Source organism: Coregonus clupeaformis, chromosome 6 (assembly GCF_020615455.1).
Source record: "Coregonus clupeaformis isolate EN_2021a chromosome 6, ASM2061545v1, whole genome shotgun sequence".
Taxonomy (NCBI): domain Eukaryota; kingdom Metazoa; phylum Chordata; class Actinopteri; order Salmoniformes; family Salmonidae; genus Coregonus; species Coregonus clupeaformis.
In genome coordinates this window covers 44503499-44527691 of record NC_059197.1, presented here as the reverse complement: position 1 = coordinate 44527691, position 24193 = coordinate 44503499, and the positions used below count along the sequence as shown (strand labels likewise).

Genomic DNA, 24193 nt, shown 5'->3' with positions numbered 1-24193 from the left:
TCTTGCACTGCAGGATTTGAGTCCCTGGCGGCGTAGTGTGTTACTGATGGTAGGCTTTGTTACTTTGGTCCCAGCTCTCTGCAGGTCATTCACTAGGTCCCCCCGTGTGGTTCTGGGATTTTTGCTCACCGTTCTTGTGATCATGTTGACCCCACGGGGTGAGATCTTGCGTGGAGCCCCAGATCGAGGGAGATTATCAGTGGTCTTGTATGTCTTCCATTTCCTAATAATTGCTCCCACAGTTGATTTCTTCAAACCAAGCTGCTTACCTATTGCAGATTCAGTCTTCCCAGCCTGGTGCAGGTCTACAATTTTGTTTCTGGTGTCCTTTGACAGCTCTTTGGTCTTGGCCATAGTGGAGTTTGGAGTGTGACTGTTTGAGGTTATGGACAGGTGTCTTTTATACTGATAACAAGTTCAAACAGGTGCCAGTAATACAGGTAACGAGTGGAGGACAGAGGAGCCTCTTAAAGAAGTTGTTACAGGTCTGTGAGAGCCAGAAATCTTGCTTGTTTGTAGGTGACCAAATACTTATTTTCCACCATAATTTGCAAATAAATTCATAAAAAATCCTACGATGTGATTTTCTGGATTTTTTTTCCTTAATTTGTCTGTCATAGTTGACGTGTACCTATGATGAAAATGACAGGCATCTCTCATCTTTTTAAGTGGGAGAACTTGCACAATTGGTGGCTGACTAAATACTTTTTTTCCCCACTGTAGATTTTCTATTGTGTTATTGACTGTATGTTTTGTTTTCTCCCATGTGTAACTCTGTGTTGTTGTTGTTTTTATCACACTGCTTTGCTTTATCTTGGCCAGGTCGCAGTTGTAAATGAGAACTTGTTCTCAACTGGCTTACCTGGTTAAATAAAGGTGGAAAAAAAAAGGTCTCCCTAAACCGCCCTCTTTGTATTTTCATTTTTTAAAATATCTTTCACATACATTCTGAACCTGTCTAATTGCAAAGTATCTACAGATTGTAAGTTAAAGATAAACATTTTTATATTGTTGATTGGTTGACTATGGTTTTCCAAATCTCCCAAAAGTGCTATTTGTAAGGTTATTTTTTGATAAATGTTGTGATTTTTCATATTTTCCTTAACCTGTGACCAGAAACAAGCTACATAGGGGCAATAGCGAAATAAGTGATCTAATGATTCTGTCTCTTCGTAGCAAAATCTCCAGAGCTGAGATGGCTGTTTGCCCCAAATACATAACATTCTGTTTGTGGCAAGAATTTTGTATAGTAATATAAATTGAAAAAGTTTTGAATCAAGTGTTGTTTTGCGTATCAGTTCATAAACCATGTGGCACGAATCGGCACATCAAATCTCTTCCCAACTATTTTGCAACCTGTATGGCCCTGCGGTCAACATTTTGATACTCAAGTAAAACTGATATCTTTTTTTATTTATGACAATTTTTGGGGACAATTTTAGTCTTTAATAAAGGGCAAACAAACATGTTCCTTACTTTATCCCCCTTTCACTTGCCACCTCCGTTTTTACGGTAATGCTGCAATCAGTTGGTTGCAATTTTGGATAGAGCATTTCCATATGTTTGTTAACAGTTTTCCACCTTTCCTATTCATAATATCATTAACAAAGATGATAATTCCTTAAAAAAAAAAAAATCCATAAAGTTTTTTTTTTTTAGCGATTTGTATATTTGAGTTTAACCATATTATTTGTTGTGATATTTGTTCTGTCTTTTCTGGAGGATGAAACTGGAATTGCAACCAGTATGGCTTGTTTTAGAAAGGGTGATATTTAGAAAAAGGTTCCATTTTTGATTAACAAAGTGAGAGGTTGTAATCTGGATAAAGAGGAAAAAGGCAATTTTTGAACAAGGAATGAACCATTCTTACTACTCTACTGGAGAACCAGTTCGGGTTTAAGTATAACTTATGTATGACTGATGCTTTTAGTGAGATGTTTAATGCTTTAATATTTGATAATTTTAGCCCCCCGAACTCATAATAATTTTATAAATAAGCAAGTTTTGTCTGGCTTGCCATTCCAAATAAAGTTAAATATGTTTTGCTCAAATAATTTAAAAGACAAATCGTTACGACATAGGCAGGGCCATAAGTAAATATGTAAACTGGGATATATTTTTCGTAGCTGTCTATTTACCACCACAAACCGATGCTGGCACTAAGATTACACTCAATGAGCTGTATAAGGCCATAAGCAAACAGGAAAATGCTCATCCAGAGGCAGCACTCCTAGTGGCCGGGGACTTTAATACAGGGAAGCTTAAATCCGTTCTACCTAATTTCTACCAGCATGTTAAATGTGCAACCAAAGGAAAGAAAACTCTAGACCACCTTTACTCCACACACAGAGACGCGTACAAAGCTCTCCCTCGCCCTCCATTTCGCAAATCTGACCATAATTCTATCCTCCTGATTCCTGCTTATAAGCAAAAACTAAAGCAGGAAGCACCAGTGACTCGGTTAATAAGGAAGTGGTCAGATGACACAGATGCTAAGCTACAGGACTGTTTTGCTAGCTCACTCTTGAATATGTTCCGGGATTCTTCCGATGGCATTGAGGAGTACACCACATCAGTCACTGGCTTCATCAATAAGTGCATCGATGACGTCATCCCCACAGTAACCGTACGTACCCCAAACAGAAGCCATGGAATACAGGCAACATCCGCACTGAGCTAAAGGGTAGAGCTGCCGCTTTCAAGGAGCGGGACTCTAACCCGGACACTTATAAGAAATCCCACTATGCCCTCCGACAAACCATCAAACAGGCAAAGAGTCAATACAGGACTAAGATTGAATCGTACTACACCGGCTCCGACGCTCGTCGGATATGGCAGGGCTTGCAAACTATTACAGACTACAAAGGGAAGCACAGCTGTGAGCTGCCCAGTGACACGAGCCTACCAGACGAGCTAAATCACTTCTATGTTTGCTTCGAGACAAGCAACACTAAAGCATGCATGAGCTGTTCCAGATGACCATGTGATCACTCTCTCCATAGCAGATATGAGTAAGTCTTTTAAGCAGGTCAACATTCACAAGGCCGCTGGGCCAGACGGATTACCAGGACGTGTACTCCGAGCATGCGCTGACCAACTTGTAAGTGTCTTCACTGACATTTTCAACATGTCCCTGACTGAGTCTGTAATACCAACATGTTTAAAGCAGACCACCATAGTCCCAGCAATCTAAGACAACCTGCCTAAATGACTACCGATCACGTCTGTAGCCATGAAGTGCTTTGAAAGGCTGGTCATGGATCACATCAACACCATTATCCCAGAAACCCTAGACCCACTCCAATTTGCATACTGCCCCAACAGATCCACAGATGATGCAATCTCTATTGCACTCCACGATGCCCTTTCCCACCTGGACAAGAGTAACACCTACGTGAGAATGCTATTCATTGACTACAGCTCAGCTTTGAACACCATAGTGCCCTCAAAGCTCATCACTAAGCTAAGGCAGCTTCATTAAATAGTACCCGCAAAACACCAGTCTCAACGGCAACAGTGAAGAGGCGACTCCGGGATGCTGACCTTCTAGGCAGAGTTGCAAAGAAAAAGCCATATCTCAGACTGGCCAATAAAAATAAAATATTATAATGGCCAAAAGAACACAGACACTGGACTTTTTCTTTTCAACTCTGCCTAGAAGGTCAGCATCCCGAGTCGCCTTCACTGCTGACGTTGAGACTGGTGTTTCGGGTACTATTTAATGAAGCTGCCAGTTGAGGACCTGTGAAGTGTCTGTTTTGTCAAACTAGACACACTAATGTATTTGTCCTCTTGCTCAGTTGTGCACCGGGGCCTCCCACTCCTCTTTCTATTCTGGTTAGAGCCAGTTTGCGCTATTCTGTGAAGGGAGTAGTACACAGCATTGTACGAGATCTTCAGTTTCTTGGCAATTTCTCGCATGGAATAGCCTTAATTTCTCAGAACAAGGATAGACTGACGAGTTTCAGAAGAAAGTTATTTGTTTCTGGCCATTTTGAGCCTGTAATCGAACCAACAATTGCTGATGCTCCAGATATTCAACTATGTAGATATTCCATTAAAAATCAGCCGTTTTCAGCTACTATAGCCATTTACAACATTAACAATGTCTACACTGTATTATTGATCAATTTGATGCTATTTTAATGGACAAAAAAATTGCTTTTCTTTAGAAAACAAGGACATTTCTAAGTGACCCCAAACGGTAATGTACCTCAACTGGTATGCCATCCAGCCCTGGAGTTTCCCCTAGCCTACAGTGCCTTGCGAAAGTATTCACCCCCCTTGGCATTTTTCCTATTTTGTTGCCTTAAAACCTGGAATTAAAATGGATGTTTTGGGGGTTTGTATAATTTGATTTACACAACATGCCTACCACTTTGAAGATATTTTTATAACTATTTTTTATTGTGAAACAAACAAGAAATAAGACAGAAAAACAGAACTTGAGCGTGCATAACTATTCACCCCACCCCAAAGTCAATACTTTGTAGAGCCACCTTTTGCCGCAATTGCAGCTTTTGGCGAACACCAAACGTGGTAGCTTATTTTTTTCTTTAAGCAATGGCTTTTTTTCTGGCAACTCTTCCGTAAAGCCCAGCTCTGTGGAGCGTACAGCTTAAAGTGGTCCTATGGACAGATACTCCAATCCTCGCTGTGGAGCTTTGCAGCTCCTTCAGGGTTTCTTTGGTATCTTTGTTGCCTCCCTGATTAATGCCCTCCTTGCCTGGTCTGTGAGTTTTGGTGGGCGGCCCTCTCTTGGCAGGTTTGTTGTGGTGCCATATTCTTTCCATTTTATATTTATGGATTTAATGGTGCTCCGTGGGATGTTCAAAGTTTCAGATATTTTTTCTAACCCAACCCTGATCTGTACTTCTCCACAACTTTGTCCCTGACCTGTTTGGAGAGCTCCTTGGTCTTCATGGTGCCGCTTCCTTGGTGGTGTTGCAGACTCTGGGGCCTTTCAGAACAGGTGTATATATACTGAGATCATGTGACAGATCATGTGACACTTAGATTGCACACAGGTGGACTTTATTTAACAAATTATGTGACTTCTGAAGGTAATTGGTTGCACCAGATCTTATTTAGGGGCTTCACCACATTTCCGTTATTAATTTTTTATAATTTTTTGAAACAAGTTATTTTTTCATTTCACTTCACCAATTTGGACTATTTTGTGTATGTCCATTACATGAAATTCAAATAAAATCCATTTACATTACAGGTTGTAATGCAACAAAATAGAAAAAATGCCAAGGGGGATGAATACTTTTGCAAGGCACTGTAAATGCTTTAATTGCATCAAGAAGTTCCTCCCCTGCAATTTGGCCCTCACACAAGTCTTTCTGTACAGGTGTTAATTTTACACTATTATTAGGAAAAAAATCCTTACAGTTAACTATAGTTAGTGGAAATGGAGGAGACTGAAAAGAGAACACAATGCTTAAATACTTTGCTTCCTCTTTCAAAATAATTTATTGCTTTGATAAACGTTATGTAAAGTTAGAATTTTCAAACGTTAGGGCATATAAACTCAAACAATCTCCTCCATTATTTTGATTATTTTACACCTGAGTGAACTTGTTGGAAGGGCATAAGCAGCTGGTAATAGTTTAATCAACTTCTTTCTTTGGGCAGTTTTTAATCAAATGGCAGAATGTTAATGCAATGCCTTAAGTAGGGCACAGGCTTGCATGTACTGAGCATCTGCTCCATTGCCAAGCTGGTATAATTATAAAAACACAATGTTTGACAGTAAAAGCCATAGAGTGCTCTGCTTATTAAATGTCTATAGACACAATTTCAAACTTATTTAGTATATAGTCCTCATTCTTGATCTGGAAGTGATTTTTGTTTTTCAGTATGTTTTTCTCCACATGTGCACACGAGGAACAGTGGCATCGTTTTTGTATTGACAAATTGTGCTTGTATTGACAGATCATGCTTAAGTGACATAGAAGGAAATAATTAGTTAGAGTTGAGCCAAAGAGTTTTAACGTAATGTCTGTTGCACAACAAGTCACACAGTAGATAAAGGTGGAGGACGATGGTAGCTGACAGTGACTGTCAAGTGCAGTGACTCCACTGCACTTGAAATGTACTAGGTCATCCTCTCTCAAGAGAGGATGACCTAGTACACTGTCACAGACCAACAATCCCCTTCAGAATGTGCGTGCGTGCATAGATATGCTTGCGTTTGTGTGTATGTACATGTATGTGACCAAGTAAGTGCGTGAGAGTGCAGAGCATATGTGAATGAGGTCAAGTAAATAAGAAAGCAACGGTGAGGATACGTTTGTTTCAGTGTGCCCTTATCTCTCTGGTTTATGTGAACTTCCAGTCAGCTTCATCTGTCCTTAGTTCTCAGTCCTCTGGCCATCACAGCAGATGGAGAGTAAATTATTGTGGCTTACAAGCATTGGACCAGACATCCCCGTTTTTTTTTTTACCGTAGACATCCTCTGTCCAGACTGTAATTCCTCTATGCTCCATGGACTTTTGGATGGGGGGCATATTGAGAGGGTGGGGGACTGGGGGTGGAGAGGGTGATGAAGCATTAATAATGTAACAACATTGCAGCTGAGAAGGATTGGGATACATAGTGGTTGAACGACTGTTATGCTAATGGCCATGTAACCTGGACTCTTGAGTTAGTCATAACACCTAATACAAATTCATCAAGGGGTGGCTTACAAGATCATAGAAATGTTTAGTGTCCACATTAACAGTGGAAATGTTTGCTTGTGGTAATATCATACTAAAAATAAATGTTATTCTTCATGGTCCATTTTGACAATGACACATCCGAGTCTACATAGAAAACGTAATTGGTTGCACTTTAAATGCTTCCGCAAGCTAATCTCATGCAAAATGACTCCTACGGGCGGCAGGTAGCTTAGTGGTTAAGAGCGTTGTGCCAGTAACTGAAAGGTCGCTGGTTCTAATCCCCGAGCCGACTAGGTGAAAAATCTGTCGATGTGCCCTTGAGCAAGGCACTTAACCCTAATTGCTCCTGTAAGTCGCTCTGGATAAGAGTGTCTGCTAAATGACTAATTATTATAATAACTTTAAGAAAACAGAGCATTACTACTTTCAACTCGATTTGGTTAATGTCTTTGTTTTCTGGGAGCTGAACCAACGCCATTTCCAATTTGAATGATAATGAAAAGTAAACCGCTTACGGCAATCGAAGGATTATTAAAAAATATATTTGTCTAACAAATCAGACAATAAACATTTTATATTCTACCTTTTGGGAAATGTTTTATCTGAGAGTTTAATGTCTCTAGAGAATTTGTAGTGGATAAAATGTTCAGATGACTTCTTAAATCGAAAAAGAATGTCTGAAAGTTGTATATTATCCACTGATTCACCAGAGCAGGGATGGGTCATTTGATGGGGGGCACAAAAATCTGAACTCATCATGAGGGGCTGCAGTGGCTCGCTGGTTCTGTGTACCCACATCCATACCCACACATGCAGTCAGAGCCAGCCCTAGCCTTTTGGGGGCCCTAAATTAAATGTTGTTGGGGTCCCCCCGAGAGAGACAAAAAAAATCAATGGGGGCCCCCAGTCGGTAATTCAACCATGATTACTACAAGTTTAGATAGCTGGATAGACATAGGCTAATTGAGTGACTGTCAGTGACTGACATAAAAACAGAAACACTGCTAATGAAATTACACCTGTGTATTCTACTATTCTAACTCTGAACTGAGTTTCAATAAAAAGTGTGTGTGTGTATCTATGTATGTATGTATTGTATATATATATATATATATATATATATATATATATATATATATATACAGTGGGGCAAAAAAGTATTTAGTCAGCCACCAATTGTGCAAGTTCTCCCACTTAAAAAGATGAAAGAGGCCTGTAATTTTCATCATAGGTACACGTCAACTATGACAGACGAAATTAGAAAAAAAATCCAGAAAATCACATTGTAGGATTTTTAATGAATTTATTTGCAAATTATGGTGGAAAATAAGTATTTGGTCAATAACAAAAGTTTCTCAATACTTTGTTATATACCCTTTGTTGGCAATGACACAGGTCAAACGTTTTCTGTAAGTCTTCACAAGGTTTTCACACACTGTTGCTGGTATTTTGGCCCATTCCTCCATGCAGATCTCCTCTAGAGCAGTGATGTTTTGGGGCTGTCGCTGGGCAACACGGACTTTCAACTCCCTCCAAAGATTTTCTATGGGGTTGAGATCTGGAGACTGGCTAGGCCACTCCAGGACCTTGAAATGCTTCTTACGAAGCCACTCCTTCGTTGCCCGGGCGGTGTGTTTGGGATCATTGTCATGCTGAAAGACCCAGCCACGTTTCATCTTCAATGCCCTTGCTGATGGAAGGAGGTTTTCACTCAAAATCTCACGATACATGGCCCCATTCATTCTTTCCTTTACGGATCAGTCGACCTGGTCCCTTTGCAGAAAAACAGCCCCAAAGCATGATGTTTCCACCCCCATGCTTCACAGTAGGTATGGTGTTCTTTGTCCTCCAAACACGACGAGTTGAGTTTTTACCAAAAAGTTCTATTTTGGTTTCATCTGACCATATGACATTCTCCCAATCCTCTTCTGGATCATCCAAATGCACTCTAGCAAACTTCAGACGGGCCTGGACATGTACTGGCTTAAGCAGGGGGACACGTCTGGCACAGCAGGATTTGAGTCCCTGGCGGCGTAGTGTGTTACTGATGGTAGGCTTTGTTACTTTGGTCCCAGCTCTCTGCAGGTCATTCACTAGGTCCCCCCGTGTGGTTCTGGGATTTTTGCTCACCGTTCTTGAGATCATTTTGACCCCACGGGGTGAGATCTTGCGTGGAGCCCCAAATCGAGGGAGATTATCAGTGGTCTTGTATGTCTTCCATTTCCTAATAATTGCTCCCACAGTTGATTTCTTCAAACCAAGCTGCTTACCTATTGCAGATTCAGTCTTCCCAGCCTGGTGCAGGTCTACAATTCTGTTTCTGGTGTCCTTTGACAGCTCTTTGGTCTTGGCCATAGTGGAGTTTGGAGTGTGACTGTTTGAGGTTGTGGACAGGTGTCTTTTATACTGATAACAAGTTCAAACAGGTGCCATTAATACAGGTAACGAGTGGAGGACAGAGGAGCCTCTTAAAGAAGAAGTTACAGGTCTGTGAGAGCCAGAAATCTTGCTTGTTTGTAGGTGACCAAATACTTATTTTCCACCATAATTTGCAAATAAATTCATTAAAAATCCTACAATGTGATTTTCTGGATTTTTTTTTCTCATTTTGTCTGTCATAGTTGACGTGTACCTATGATGAAAATTACAGGCCTCTCTCATCTTTTTAAGTGGGAGAACTTGCACAATTGGTGGCTGACTAAATACTTTTTTTCCCCACTGTACAGTGGGGAGAACAAGTATTTGATACAATGCCGATTTTGCAGGTTTTCCTACTTACAAAGCATGTAGAGGTCTGTAATTTTTATCATAGGTAGACTTCAACTGTGAGAGACAGAATCTAAAACAAAAATCCAGAATATCACATTGTATGATTTTCAAGTAATTAATTTGCATTTTATTGCATGACATAAGTATTTGATACATCGGAAAAGCAGAACTTAATATTTGGTACAGAAACCTTTGTTTGCAATTACAGATATCATACGTTTCCTGTAGGTCTTGGCCAGGTTTGCACACACTGCAGTAGGGATTTTGGCCCACTCCTCCATACAGACCTTCTCCAAATCCTTCAGGTTTCGGGGCTGTCGCTGGGCAATACGGACTTTCATCTCCCTCCAAAGATTTTCTATTGGGTTCAGGTCTGGAGACTGGCTAGGCCACTCCAGGACCTTGAGATGCTTCTTACGGAGCCACTCCTTAGTTGCCCTGGCTGTGTGTTTCGGGTCGTTGTCATGCTGAAAGACCCAGCCACGACCCATCTTCAATGCTCTTACTGAGGGAAGGAGGTTGTTGGCCAAGATCTCGCGATACATGGCCCATCCATCCTCCCCTCAATACGGTGCAGTCGTCCTGTCCCCTTTGCAGAAAAGCATCCCCAAAGAATGATGTTTCCACCTCCATGCTTCACGGTTGGGATGGTGTTCTTGGGGGTTGTACTCATCCTTCTTCTTCCTCCAAACACGGCGAGTGGAGTTTAGACCAAAAAGCTCTATTTTTGTCTCATCAGACCACATGACCTTCTCCCATTCCTCCTCTGGATCATCCAGATGGTCATTGGCAAACTTCAGACGGGCCGGGACATGCGCTGGCTTGAGCAGGGGGACCTTGCGTGCGCTGCAGGATTTTAATCCATGACGGCGTAGTGTGTTACTAATGGTTTTCTTTGAGACTGTGGTCCCAGCTCTCTTCAGGTCATTGACCAGGTCCTGCCGTGTAGTTCTGGGCTGATCCCTCACCTTCCTCATGATCATTGATGCCCCACGAGGTGAGATCTTGCATGGAGCCCCAGACCGAGGATGATTGACCGTCATCTTGAACTTCTTCCATTTTCTAATAATTGCGCCAACAGTTGTTGCCTTCTCACCAAGCTGCTTGCCTATTGTCCTGTAGCCCATCCCAGCCTTGTGCAGGTCTACAATTGTATCCCTGATGTCCTTACACAGCTCTCTGGTCTTGGCCATTGTGGAGAGGTTGGAGTCTGTTTGATTGAGTGTGTGGACAGGTGTCTTTTATACAGGTAACGAGGGCTTCTTAAAGAAAAACTAACAGGTCTGTGAGAGCCGGAATTCTTACTGGTTGGTAGAGATTCCGTCTCTCACAGTTGAAGTGTACCTATGATAAAAATTACAGACCTCTACATGCTTTGTAAGTAGGAAAACCTGCAAAATCCGCATTGTATCAAATACTTGTTCTCCCCACTGTATATACATACATACATACATACACACACACACTTTTTTATTGAAACTCAGTTCAGAGTTAGAATAGTAGAATACACAGGTGTAATTTCATTAGCAGTGTTTCTGTTTTTATGTCAGTCACTGACAGTCACTCAATTAGCCTATGTCTATCCAGCTATCTACCAACCAGTAAGAATTCCGGCTCTCACAGACCTGTTAGTTTTTCTTTAAGAAGCCCTCCTGTTCTCCACTCATTACCTGTATTAACTGCACCTGTTTGAACTCGTTACCTGTATAAAAGACACCTGTCCACACACTCAATCAAACAGACTCCAACCTCTCCACAATGGCCAAGACCAGAGAGCTGTGTAAGGACATCAGGGATACAATTGTAGACCTGCACAAGGCTGGGATGGGCTACAGGACAATAGGCAAGCAGCTTGGTGAGAAGGCAACAACTGTTGGCGCAATTATTAGAAAATGGAAGAAGTTCAAGATGACGGTCAATCATCCTCGGTCTGGGGCTCCATGCAAGATCTCACCTCGTGGGGCATCAATGATCATGAGGAAGGTGAGGGATCAGCCCAGAACTACACGGCAGGACCTGGTCAATGACCTGAAGAGAGCTGGGACCACAGTCTCAAAGAAAACCATTAGTAACACACTACGCCGTCATGGATTAAAATCCTGCAGCGCACGCAAGGTCCCCCTGCTCAAGCCAGCGCATGTCCCGGCCCGTCTGAAGTTTGCCAATGACCATCTGGATGATCCAGAGGAGGAATGGGAGAAGGTCATGTGGTCTGATGAGACAAAAATAGAGCTTTTTGGTCTAAACTCCACTCGCCGTGTTTGGAGGAAGAAGAAGGATGAGTACAACCCCAAGAACACCATCCCAACCGTGAAGCTTGGAGGTGGAAACATCATTCTTTGGGGATGCTTTTCTGCAAAGGGGACAGGACGACTGCACTGTATTGAGGGAGGATGGATGGGGCCATGTATCACGAGATCTTGGCCAACAACCTCCTTCCCTCAGTAAGAGCATTGAAGATGGGTCGTGGCTGGGTCTTTCAGCATGACAACGACCCGAAACACACAGCCAGGGCAACTAAGGAGTGGCTCCGTAAGAAGCATCTCAAGGGCCTGGAGTGGCCTAGCCAGTCTCCAGACCTGAACCCAATAGAAAATCTTTGGAGGGAGATGAAAGTCCGTATTGCCCAGCGACAGCCCCGAAACCTGAAGGATTTGGAGAAGGTCTGTATGGAGGAGTGGGCCAAAATCCCTACTGCAGTGTGTGCAAACCTGGCCAAGACCTACAGGAAACGTATGATATCTGTAATTGCAAACAAAGGTTTCTGTACCAAATATTAAGTTCTGCTTTTCCGATGTATCAAATACTTATGTCATGCAATAAAATGCAAATTAATTACTTGAAAATCATACAATGTGATATTCTGGATTTTTGTTTTAGATTCTGTCTCTCACAGTTGAAGTCTACCTATGATAAAAATTACAGACCTCTACATGCTTTGTAAGTAGGAAAACCTGCAAAATCCGCATTGTATCAAATACTTGTTCTCCCCACTGTATATACATACATACATACATACACACACACACTTTTTTATTGAAACTCAGTTCAGAGTTAGAATAGTAGAATACACAGGTGTAATTTCATTAGCAGTGTTTCTGTTTTTATGTCAGTCACTGACAGTCACTCAATTAGCCTATGTCTATCCAGCTATCTACCAACCAGTAAGAATTCCGGCTCTCACAGACCTGTTAGTTTTTCTTTAAGAAGCCCTCGTTACCTGTATAAAAGACACCTGTCCACACACTCAATCAAACAGACTCCAACCTCTCCACAATGGCCAAGACCAGAGAGCTGTGTAAGGACATCAGGGATACAATTGTAGACCTGCACAAGGCTGGAATGGGCTACAGGACAATAGGCAAGCAGCTTGGTGAGAAGGCAACAACTGTTGGCGCAATTATTAGAAAATGGAAGAAGTTCAAGATGACGGTCAATCATCCTCGGTCTGGGGCTCCATGCAAGATCTCACCTCGTGGGGCATCAATGATCATGAGGAAGGTGAGGGATCAGCCCAGAACTACACGGCAGGACCTGGTCAATGACCTGAAGAGAGCTGGGACCACAGTCTCAAAGAAAACCATTAGTAACACACTACGCCGTCATGGATTAAAATCCTGCAGCGCACGCAAGGTCCCCCTGCTCAAGCCAGCGCATGTCCCGGCCCGTCTGAAGTTTGCCAATGACCATCTGGATGATCCAGAGGAGGAATGGGAGAAGGTCATGTGGTCTGATGAGACAAAAATAGAGCTTTTTGGTCTAAACTCCACTCGCCGTGTTTGGAGGAAGAAGAAGGATGAGTACAACCCCAAGAACACCATCCCAACCGTGAAGCTTGGAGGTGGAAACATCATTCTTTGGGGATGCTTTTCTGCAAAGGGGACAGGACGACTGCACTGTATTGAGGGAGGATGGATGGGGCCATGTATCACGAGATCTTGGCCAACAACCTCCTTCCCTCAGTAAGAGCATTGAAGATGGGTCGTGGCTGGGTCTCCCAGCATGACAACGACCCAAAACACACAGCCAGGGCAACTAAGGAGTGGCTCCGTAAGAAGCATCTCAAGGGCCTGGAGTGGCCTAGCCAGTCTCCAGACCTGAACCCAATAGAAAATCTTTGGAGGGAGCTGAAAGTCCGTATTGCCCAGCGACAGCCCCGAAACCTGAAGGATCTGCAGAAGGTCTGTATGGAGGAGTGGGCCAAAATCCCTGCTGCAGTGTGTGCAAACCTGGTCAAGACCTACAGGAAACGTATGATCTCTGTAATTGCAAACAAAGGTTTCTGTACCAAATATTAAGTTCTGCTTTTCTGATGTATCAAATACTTATGTCATGCAATAAAATGCAAATTAATTACTTAAAAATCATACAATGTGATTTTCTGGATTTTTGTTTTAGATTCAGTCTCTCACAGTTGAAATGTACCTATGATAAAAATTACAGACCTCTACATGCTTTGTAAGTAGGAAAACCTGCAAAATCGGCAGTGTATCAAATACTTGTTCTCCCCACTGTATATATATATATATATTGCATTCCAGGTGACTACCTCATGAAGCTGGTTAAGAGAATGCCAAGAGTGTGCAAAGCTGTCATCAAGGCAAAGGGTGGCTATTTGAAGAATCTCAAATATAAAATATATTTTGATTTGTATAACACTTTTTTGGTTACTACATGATTCCAAATGTGTTATTTCATAGTTTTGATGTCTTCACTATTATTCCACAATGTAAAAAATATTAAAAATAAAGAAAAACCCTTGAATGAGTAGGTGTGTCCAAACTTAGGACTGGTAGTGTACATATACTGTATATATACAGTATATCTTTTTTTTTCTCAATTTTGTTGGATATTTATCCGCGGGCCTACAAAAGGGGGGCATGGCCTGCATGTCCCTACACTAGAGGATCTAAAGAAGACTTTTACATCCTTTTACTCTTATTGAAAACAGTCAGATGACATGCGCTAAGTGCCTTCCTCCCCTAAGCCACCCAGTGAGAAGAGCTGTGTACCATTTTACCTCCCGGGGCACTGGCGCATCCGAATTTGACGGCTCCCGTCACTTTGGGATCCAAACAATGGCAGGGCAAATTGACTCTGCTTGTTCTCATTGGATTTGCATGGCAATCAAATACATGCGCTCTCTCATGTCATCATGGACAATAGCATGGCAAACCTGTCCAATTAATAGGTTATAACATAGAGGAGCAGATGAAGTTGCTTATATAACCCAGAGCCCTGTTTTGAGGAGATAACAAACCCCCCAAAATAATCTATGGTTAATTCCCTCACGAAAGAAAGGGATCATCCATCCACACACACCAGATAATCTGACAGCGGTGGAGTAATGGACACAACGCTTTGTGCTGCTCACTGGGAAGAGAGAAGAGATTGAGGATTTGGGAGCTATTCAGGCCTTGAAAAGATGAGGGTGCATGAGGGGAATCTGATGCCCTCAGAATGGACATTCTACCCCAGTGCTTAATACAGACCCTAGGTTTACATACACACCAATAACCGAGGAGGCTACTTTAGTACAGGAGAATCACCATGGTTATCCACCATCACATGGAACAACCATTGGACATCATCACATCGTCCTTTTGAACACATAATGCCACCTGACCAGATATCCAAACATGGGCCTGTAGTGTTCCGTTCAAAAATGAATTGATGAAACTCAAAACAATGCTTTTGTAGCGGCCTCATCTCCCACCAATGAAATGTATACATGTATACAAATACATGTTTCATGCGATGCTCTCAGCTCAGCAGTTCTATCAAGCATGATGAACATGCATGTGTAGAAAAGCTTAACAGTGTTGACATGTCAATTCAACAGTGGAGGGTGTAATCAAATTGAGCTGAATAGACCATGTTTAGGGCATGCATGATCAAAGTGAGTAGAAAGACCTGTGTGTGTGTCAGAGAGAGTACTCTCTCTCTCTCTCTCTCTCTCTGTGTGTGTGTGTGTGTGTGTGTGTGTGTGTGTGTGTGTGTGTGTGTGTGTGTGTGTGTGTGTGTGTGTGTGTGTGTGTGTGTGTGTGTGTGTGTGTGTGTGTGTGAGAGAGTGTGCAGTAGAAGTCCACTGTACAGCACAGTGAGTTTTTAGACGTGGGGTAAAACAAGTCAGACAGTAAGCACTGTGTACTCCATCCTTTCTTCCCTTGCTCCAGGCCAAATCCAGCCACTTGTCATGTTCGGAGTGCATTTCCCTTCAACTGGTCAGGGGCTCTTCAATAAAATAGAACACACGTCCATTTTATTTCCTGTACGTTTTTGTCAGTGAATGTTCTGAAAACAAATTGCGGATAATATGGCTCACTACAAGAAAAGGCTACACACGAGACATAGATTGACATGCCATGTTAGTGAGATTGGACTTTAAGTGGATGGAGAGACTGGTGTGAAGTAGAAAAGCACATTGTTGTGTCTCTGTCACCTCATGAAGACAACCTTTCACCCTCAGGGACGATTAGATGGACAGTTATAATCCCCCCAAAATCAATTTAGATCAATGTTGGAAACTCATCACGACATAGAGTAACCCAGATCACAAGTGTAAAGTACTATATCTGAAGGAAACTTAGTTATGAATAACTTCTGTTCCCTGAAGTAGGGAACGGAGTATAACATACTATGGGGCGTCAACGACCAATCATATTCACCTGAAGAAAACTACAAAAACACCCAATGGATTCCGAGCCCGCCCTCGGAAGCCCTGTCTTCCTGGCCAAACCCCTTGATGGCGTGGGGCCAAAATGTGTTATACCTCGTTCCCTTCAGGGAACAGTAGTTATATTCATAACTGTATGTTCCCTTTCAGTTGGTCACTCAGTATAACATACTATGTGGACATACAATCACGCCCCATGCTGGCTCAGAGGGTACCAAACTAGGAGGCCTTGGCAGCCCAAGCACACACAGGTTCCACCGGCTCCAAAAAGGGGTTACAGAAGCCACCTTTTTCCCTGATACTTACCCAAGAAGCCTGAACTGTCAGAGCCCCATATAGGGAACTAGAACCTGCTGCAACATGGCTATGCACACTAACAAGCTGCCAATAGACCCCACTGTTCCAAGAACATTACTTACCTTACAAGCCTGAAATGTCAGAACTCGTACAAGGAACCGCAACTCCAAAATAACAGAACTCCTGTCATGACTTGGTGAAGTGCACGGCAGCCTGAGGCTCAAACCCACAGGAAACCTGCAGTAACCTGGAAACGGTGTACTCGCGCGCTGCCACGGCAGCCCAAGGCTCAAACCCCCAGGAAACTGTGGTAACCCAGATAAATCCACAACCTGCATGCTGCCTAACACCCACTCCCAGACCCAGCCATAAGAACACTTGGGAGCAGTTACATCCAAGCGATAAAACCTCACAAAGGTATGTGGGGAACCCCAACTCGCTGCCGCACAGATATTATCAATCGTCATGCCCCTGAACAATGTCCAATAAGCCACCACACCCCTAGTGGAGTGGGCAGGCACACTGCTAGGCAACCCATGTCCTTTGCTGTCACATGCCAGGGAGATAGCCTTCACAATCCAAGTCCCACTAAGCCCAAACCGAATGTGATGACGTATTCCTGCAGAATGCTATGGTAGCCATGCTGGTTAAGTGTGCCTTGAATTCTAAATAAATCACAGACAGTGTCACCTGCAAAGCACCTCCACACCATAACACCTCCTCCTCCATGCTTTACGGTGGGAAATAAACATGCGGAGATCATCCATTCACTCCACACCGCGTCTCAAAAAGACACAGTGGTTCGTACCAAAAATAAACAATTTGGACTCCAGACCAAAAGACAAATTTCCACCGGTCTAATGTCCATTGCTCGTGTTTCTTGGCCCAAGCAATTCTCTTCTTATTATTGGTGTCCTTTAGTTGTGGTTTCTTTGCAGCAATTCGACCATGAAGGCCTGATTCACACAGTCTCCTCTGAACAGTTGATGTTAAGATGTGTCTGTTACTTGAACATTTATTTGGGCTGCAATTTCTGAGGCTTTTAAATCTAATGAACTTATCCTCTGCAGCAGAGGTAACTCTGTGTCTTCCATTCCTGTGGCGGTCCTCATGAGAGCCAGTTTCAACATAGCGCTTGATGGTTTTTGCGACTGCACTTGAAGAAACTTTCAAAGTTCTTGAAATGTTCTGTATTGACTGACCTTCATGTCTTAAAGTAATGATGGACTGTCGTTTCTCTTTGCTTATTTGAGCTGTTCTTGCCATAATATGGACTTGGTCTTTTGCCAAATAGGGCTATCTTCTGTATACCCCCCGTACCTGGTCACAACACAACTGATTGGCTCAAATGCATTAAGAAGGAAAGAAATTCCACAAATTAACTTTTAAGAAGGAACACCTGTTAATTGAAATGCATTCCAGGTGACTACATCATGAAGCTGGTTGAGAGAATGCCAATAGTGTGCAAAGCTGTCATCAAGGCAAAGGGTGGCTATTTGAAGAATCTAAAATCTAAAATATTTTTTTATTTGTTTAACACTTTATTGGTTACATGATTCCATATGTGTTATTTCATAGTTTATGTCTTCACTATTATTTTACAATGTAAAAAAATAGTAAAAATAAAGAAAAACCCTTGAATGAGTAGGTGTGTCTTTTGACCGGTAGTGTGTGTGTATGTGTATATACAGTGGGGAAAAAAAGTATTTAGTCAGCCACCAATTGTGCAAGTTCTCCCACTTAACAAGATGAGAGAGGCCTGTAATTTTCATCATAGGTACACGTCAACTATGACAGACAAAATTAGAATCCTGAAAATCACATTGTAGGATTTTTAATGAATTTATTTGCAAATTATGGTGGAAAATAAGTATTTGGTCAATAACAAAAGTTTCTCAATACTTTGTTATATACCCTTTGTTGGCAATGACACAGGTCAAACGTTTTCTGTAAGTCTTCACAAGGTTTTCACACACTGTTGCTGGTATTTTGGCCCATTCCTCCATGCAGATCTCCTCTAGAGCAGTGATGTTTTGGGGCTGTCGCTGGGCAACACAGACTTTCAACTCCCTCCAAAGATTTTCTATGGGGTTGAGATCTGGAGACTGGCTAGGCCACTCCAGGACCTTGAAATGCTTCTTACGAAGCCACTCCTTCGTTGCCCGGGCAGTGTGTTTGGGATCATTGTCATGCTGAAAGACCCAGCCACGTTTCATCTTCAATGCCCTTGCTGATGGAAGGAGGTTTTCACTCAAAATCTCACGATACATGGCCCCATTCATTCTTTCCTTTACAAGGATCAGTCGTCCTTGTCCCTTTGCAGAAAAACAGCCCCAAAGCATGATGTTTCCACCCCCATGCTTCACAGTAGGTATGGTGTTCTTTGGATGCAACTCAGCATTCTTTGTCCTCCAAACACGACCGAGTTGAGTTTTTACCAAAAAGTTATATTTTGGTTTCATCTGACCATATGACATTCTCCCAATCCTCTTCTGGATCATCCAAATGCACTCTAGCAAACTTCAGACGGGCCTGGACATGTACTGGCTTAAGCAGGGGGACACGTCTGGCACTGCAGGATTTGAGTCCCTGGCGGCGTAGTGTGTTACTGATGGTAGGCTTTGTTACTTTGGTCCCAGCTCTCTGCAGGTCATTCACTAGGTCCCCCCGTGTGGTTCTGGGATTTTTGCTCACCGTTCTTGTGATCATTTTGACCCCACGGGGTGAGATCTTGCGTGGAGCCCCAGATCGAGGGAGATTATCAGTGGTCTTGTATGTCTTCCATTTCCTAATAATTGCTCCCACAGTTGATTTCTTCAAACCAAGCTGCTTACCTATTGCAGATTCAGTCTTCCCAGCCTGGTGCAGGTCTACAATTTTGTTTCTGGTGTCCTTTGACAGCTCTTTGGTCTTGGCCATAGTGGAGTTTGGAATGTGACTGTTTGAGGTTGTGGACAGGTGTCTTTTATACTGATAACAAGTTCAAACAGGTGCCATTAATACAGGTAACGAGTGGAGGACAGAGGAGCCTCTTAAAGAAGAAGTTACAGGTCTGTGAGAGCCAGAAATCTTGCTTGTTTGTAGGTGACCAAATACTTATTTTCCACCACAATTTGCAAATAAATTCATAAAAAATCCTACAATGTGATTTTCTGGAAAAAAAATTCTCAATTTGTCTGTCATAGTTGACGTGTACCTATGATGAAAATTACTGGCCTCTCTCATCTTTTTAAGTGGGAGAACTTGCACAATTGGTGGCTGACTAAATACTTTTTTCCCCCACTGTATATACATGTATATATATATATATATATATATATATATATATATATATATATATATATATATATATTCAGAGTCCTGCCCAAACTCTTTCCTAACGATCTCTCCTTTGATTGGTTCATTTGGTAGCTAATTATTTACCCACCTGATTCTACTTACCTAATTGATGCAACTTGGGGTTCACTTATTTTTACACCTGAACTAATTATTTTTTAATTGTGTTTTTCTACTACGTGCATGATTTCCTCTACACCAACATATGGTATTGGTAAATATAAACCTGTTATGTTAGATAAAAAAGACTGGTTCTGAATAAATCTGTAATTGCACAAGGTGTTCGCTTACTTTCAAGCAGCACTGTATGTAGTTGCCCATCCCTATTACTAGAGGAACCAAAGGAGATTTAGATCCCTCTACTCTTATTGAAAACAGTCAGATGACGTGCTCAGTGCCTTCCCTAAGCCACCCAGTGAGAAATGAAGATCCTTGTAGCATCTTACCTCCTGTGGCACTGGCGCATCAGTTTGATGGATCCTGTCTCTTTGGGAACCAAACAATGGCAGGGCGAATTGACTGCATGTTCTCATTGGATTTGCATGGCAATCAAATACATGCGTTTTCTCTCATGTCATCGTGGACGATAGCATGGCAACCTGCCCAATTAATAGGGGATAACATAGAGGATTTGGGAACTATTCAGGCCTTGAGAAGATGAGGGTGCATTAGGGAAATCTGATGCCCTCAGAATTCTACCCCTGTGCTTAATACAGACCCTAGGTTTACATACACACCAATAATCAAGGAGAGCTACTTTAATACAGGAGAATCACCATGGTTATCCACCATCACATGGAACAACCATTGTACATAATCACATCCTCCTTTTGAACGCATAACACCACCTGACCAGATATCCAAACATGGGCCCTTTTGAGGGATTGTGTGTAATTAGTTTTATTAACATATTTGGCTTTAACTAAAGCTGTGAAAGAAAACACAGTAAAATGTATAGTATTTTGCTCTGACTACATGTTCAGTATATTTATTATCTTCATGTGAGACTTAGGTTTTAGTGTTGCAATGTTCCGTAAAAAATAACTTGATGAAACTCAAAACAATGCTTGTTTAGAAGCCTCATCTCCCACCAATGAAATGTATACATACAGTGGGGAGAAGAAGTATTTGATACACTGCCGATTTTGCAGGTTTTCCTACTTACAAAGTAGTAAAACAGCTCTGACATAGAGCTCTGACATACAGACAATACAAAGATATTTTATACCCCCTCTCAGTCTACATGACAAACAGCAGATGAGTGGAATGAGTCAGAAGGTTAGGATTTGTATGAAAGAAAATAATAATTCACAGCAGACAGTATCTGCTATGAAGACTTCTCATTGTATGGAAACAAGGGTTTGGCCCCCAAGACAAGGTTCTTATCAACTATTCATAACAGATCTCGTCCCTGGTACCTTACCAATTACCAATTATGTCTATGAAAATGCAGGCTCAGTCAGACCGGAGACATCTCCCTCTCACACACCATTAATCATGAAATGGAATGTGGCTGTTGGTTTGATCACCTAGTCATTCATAAATCAATTGTCAGCTTCAGATACCCCTATCTCGAGTAAAACCCATCTCCTTGACCACACGCCTAGACTAGCTGCAGGGAGCTGGAGTAGAAACCATCCCTTTACAAAAACACAGCGTTAGTGGGACAGAATTGTCTTACTATTTGTTAAACAAAGCAGGTAAACATGTTACATGTTAATTTTTCTCTCACACTAGAGATGGGCAAAGATAAATCAAAATGTATCTTATAAAATACAGTAAAGAATGTATACAAATTTAATACTACATACTGTTGTCAACAATAAAAAATGTAAATACAGAAAATACATTTCAAGTAGGCAAAGAAATAAAGTAAAAATAATAGACAGACTATTTAAGTCAAATATCCTCTGCAGTTGTAAATCGAACAAATACATGTGTGGACAACATTTTTTCCATTTCAACTTATTTTAGAAATATGCCCTATATCATTTTCTATCAGGACTGTTGAAAAGTATTTCGAAAATACAGCATACAGTTCTCTAGAGTATATTGTTACAAAATACACTGGACTGTAGTTCAGGCCAGTGAAAGAAAAATGACAAAATACTCAAGATATTTAAATACGTATTTCAAATACATGTAACATAAATACTCCCCATCTCTGATTAGTATGACCCCACACCTTCTCCAAGATGATCTCCCTTTCTCCTCAGATTCACAATCATTTCTTTATGACGTTGGCTCAGAGGGCTCAGGCTGACGAAAGATCCCCACAGGCTCTTTTCATGTGACTCCATCTCCTCTCAACCAAGTAATATTACAAAAGATCATAATGCAACTAACACTCCATGGCCTGAATAGGCACCTTCTCTCCCCTTCCCTGAATGGAACAGAGAGTTTAACCTTATTTGTCCATCAGAGCCAAAGCCTACAGAAATGTGCATGTCAGGATGTCCATTGTGCATGTCATGAGTCCATCGTGTCAACTGTCTTTGCGGGGCTTTACACACTAGTGTAATAATGATATTATTTGCAAAGGGGGGCGGCTGGGGAAATGGTGACGTAGTGTGGCTGTACACATGTCAGATCCAGGGTTGGGACAGGGACCAGGTAGACTTTGTTTGTTGGGGCTTTAGATTCCCAGAGAGTTAGCTCTAAGCAACCACATCATTGTAGATTGACCTTAATCTGTTTATTGAAATCCCACTGCTAAATTATAGACTCCCCCCTGTTCTTCTGCTCCCTTTGTCCCTCCCTCATGCAGACACACACACACACACACACAGTCATGACTTAGTCTCTCTGCACTGGTCCAATCGCTGCTCAGTGCTGTCTGTGAGTACAGTGCTCTCCTTTTAAATCCCCCTCTCTGTGGTGAATCAGGACTCACAGCGCAGCCCTCCGGTGATACAGGAAGTGGTAGAGAAGTCTACTGAAACAGCCTACAGTAGGTATTCCTGCACTCTTCTTTTTCCCACTCTCTCCCCCTCCTCAAATATTATATGTTGTCCCCATCACCCGTTTCCCTGGGTCGACTCTCGACTTATGTGTGTCTTTCGTTGTCCTTGCATCCTCTAACATAACTCAACTTTGTACTTTGCTTCTTTGACCTACAGTGTGGCATATGTGGTTCACAGTGCAGTTAGTTTCACTTGAAGCGGCTCTGCCTAGTGATTGTCATGCACATTGAAGAAAGAACACATGGGCAGAGCATGTTTGGGACATGCTAAACAAAGTATGATTGGTGCATGTGAATTGTGAAATGCATTGGCAAGTTACTGCATGGCAAAATGACCTAGGCTTTTAGCCTTCTAAGCTGGTAGGCTAATGACCTGACTCTCATGACGGACTTTACATGATGGTATTAACATTTAAGCTGATATAACCATCACTTCCATTTTTGCTGGGTTGACAACATTCCCATTTATGTCAGTCATTTGTTTCCTGTGAGAGTGAAGACGTTGTAAATAAATCATTAGACCAGGGATTGCGTGTTGACCTTTCAATGTTGTTCTCAGAATTATTCTGACACATCTCTATGTCTTAAGATGTTTGGAATTAGAAGCATGACTTTGCATACAGAATGTAAACAAACAAGACCAATAGGTCACAAATGCTAGTTGTCTTACTCATTGATGTTGCGATACAATACGGGGTAATGAGGATAGCTAGTTCAACTACAACCACATATAGATATCTAGTTATTTCGGGCTCAATCTTTACTAAGAAAACAAAAAGGGGAACTACAAGCACTCCAATCTCTTCAACGGCCTTCCTTTATTCTCTGAAAAATCTTGGAACTTTAATTAAATATACATATTAAGAGGTTTATGGAGATTTTTTGGATTTTTTACAACCAATTCTAAATTTGATGTCAATGGCATGTTTTTGAGAAACTTACCCACAACTAAAAAAAAAAAACATGAACAAAGGCTCCAAAAACACCCAAATACTTCCTTAGAAACGGAAAAGCTCTCAGTATAGTGATGCAAGTCTTTACATGTTGTTCACATGAAACTGTGTCAATCTGAACATTATCCGCAACGTTATATTCCATTTTGTTGCGACTCGAGCGATACCTCTCCGTCCAGTCTACAGGTAACTGCCAAAATAAAGGAAACACTTGAGTAAATGAGGGATTCAAAGTATATTGAAAGCATGTGCATCCACACGGGAAGTCAAATCTATGCCAAGGTGCATTGAAGCTGTTCTGGTGGCTCAATGCCCTATTAAGACACTATATGTTGGTGTGTCCTTTATTTTGGCAGTTACTTGTAGCAGCAGTTTACACAGAGGATGGAACAGCTGGATAGGGGAAACGGCTCGCGTAGCACAAAATTGAATATAATGTTGCAGATAAAGTTTGGAATGACACAACTTCATGTGTACAACATCTAAAGACCTGCATCACTATACTCAGAGCATTTCCATTTCTAAAATGAC

General features: G+C 41.8%; 1 protein-coding gene across 3 annotated transcripts in view; it reads left to right on the top strand.

The window, feature by feature from the left end:
* LOC121568254 (uncharacterized protein C14orf132) overlaps window positions 1-24193 on the top strand; it is a 48043-nt gene that overhangs the window by 13300 nt on the left and 10550 nt on the right. For 2 of the 3 annotated variants that reach the window (XR_006001221.2, XR_006001220.2), the window contains exon 1: window positions 22576-22697. The exons of the other annotated variant lie outside the window; for it this stretch is intronic. The gene's annotated coding sequence lies outside the window, so the exon portion shown is untranslated. Of the gene's footprint in view, window positions 1-22575; window positions 22698-24193 lie in introns of those variants that run through there. 3 annotated transcript variants of the gene reach the window in all.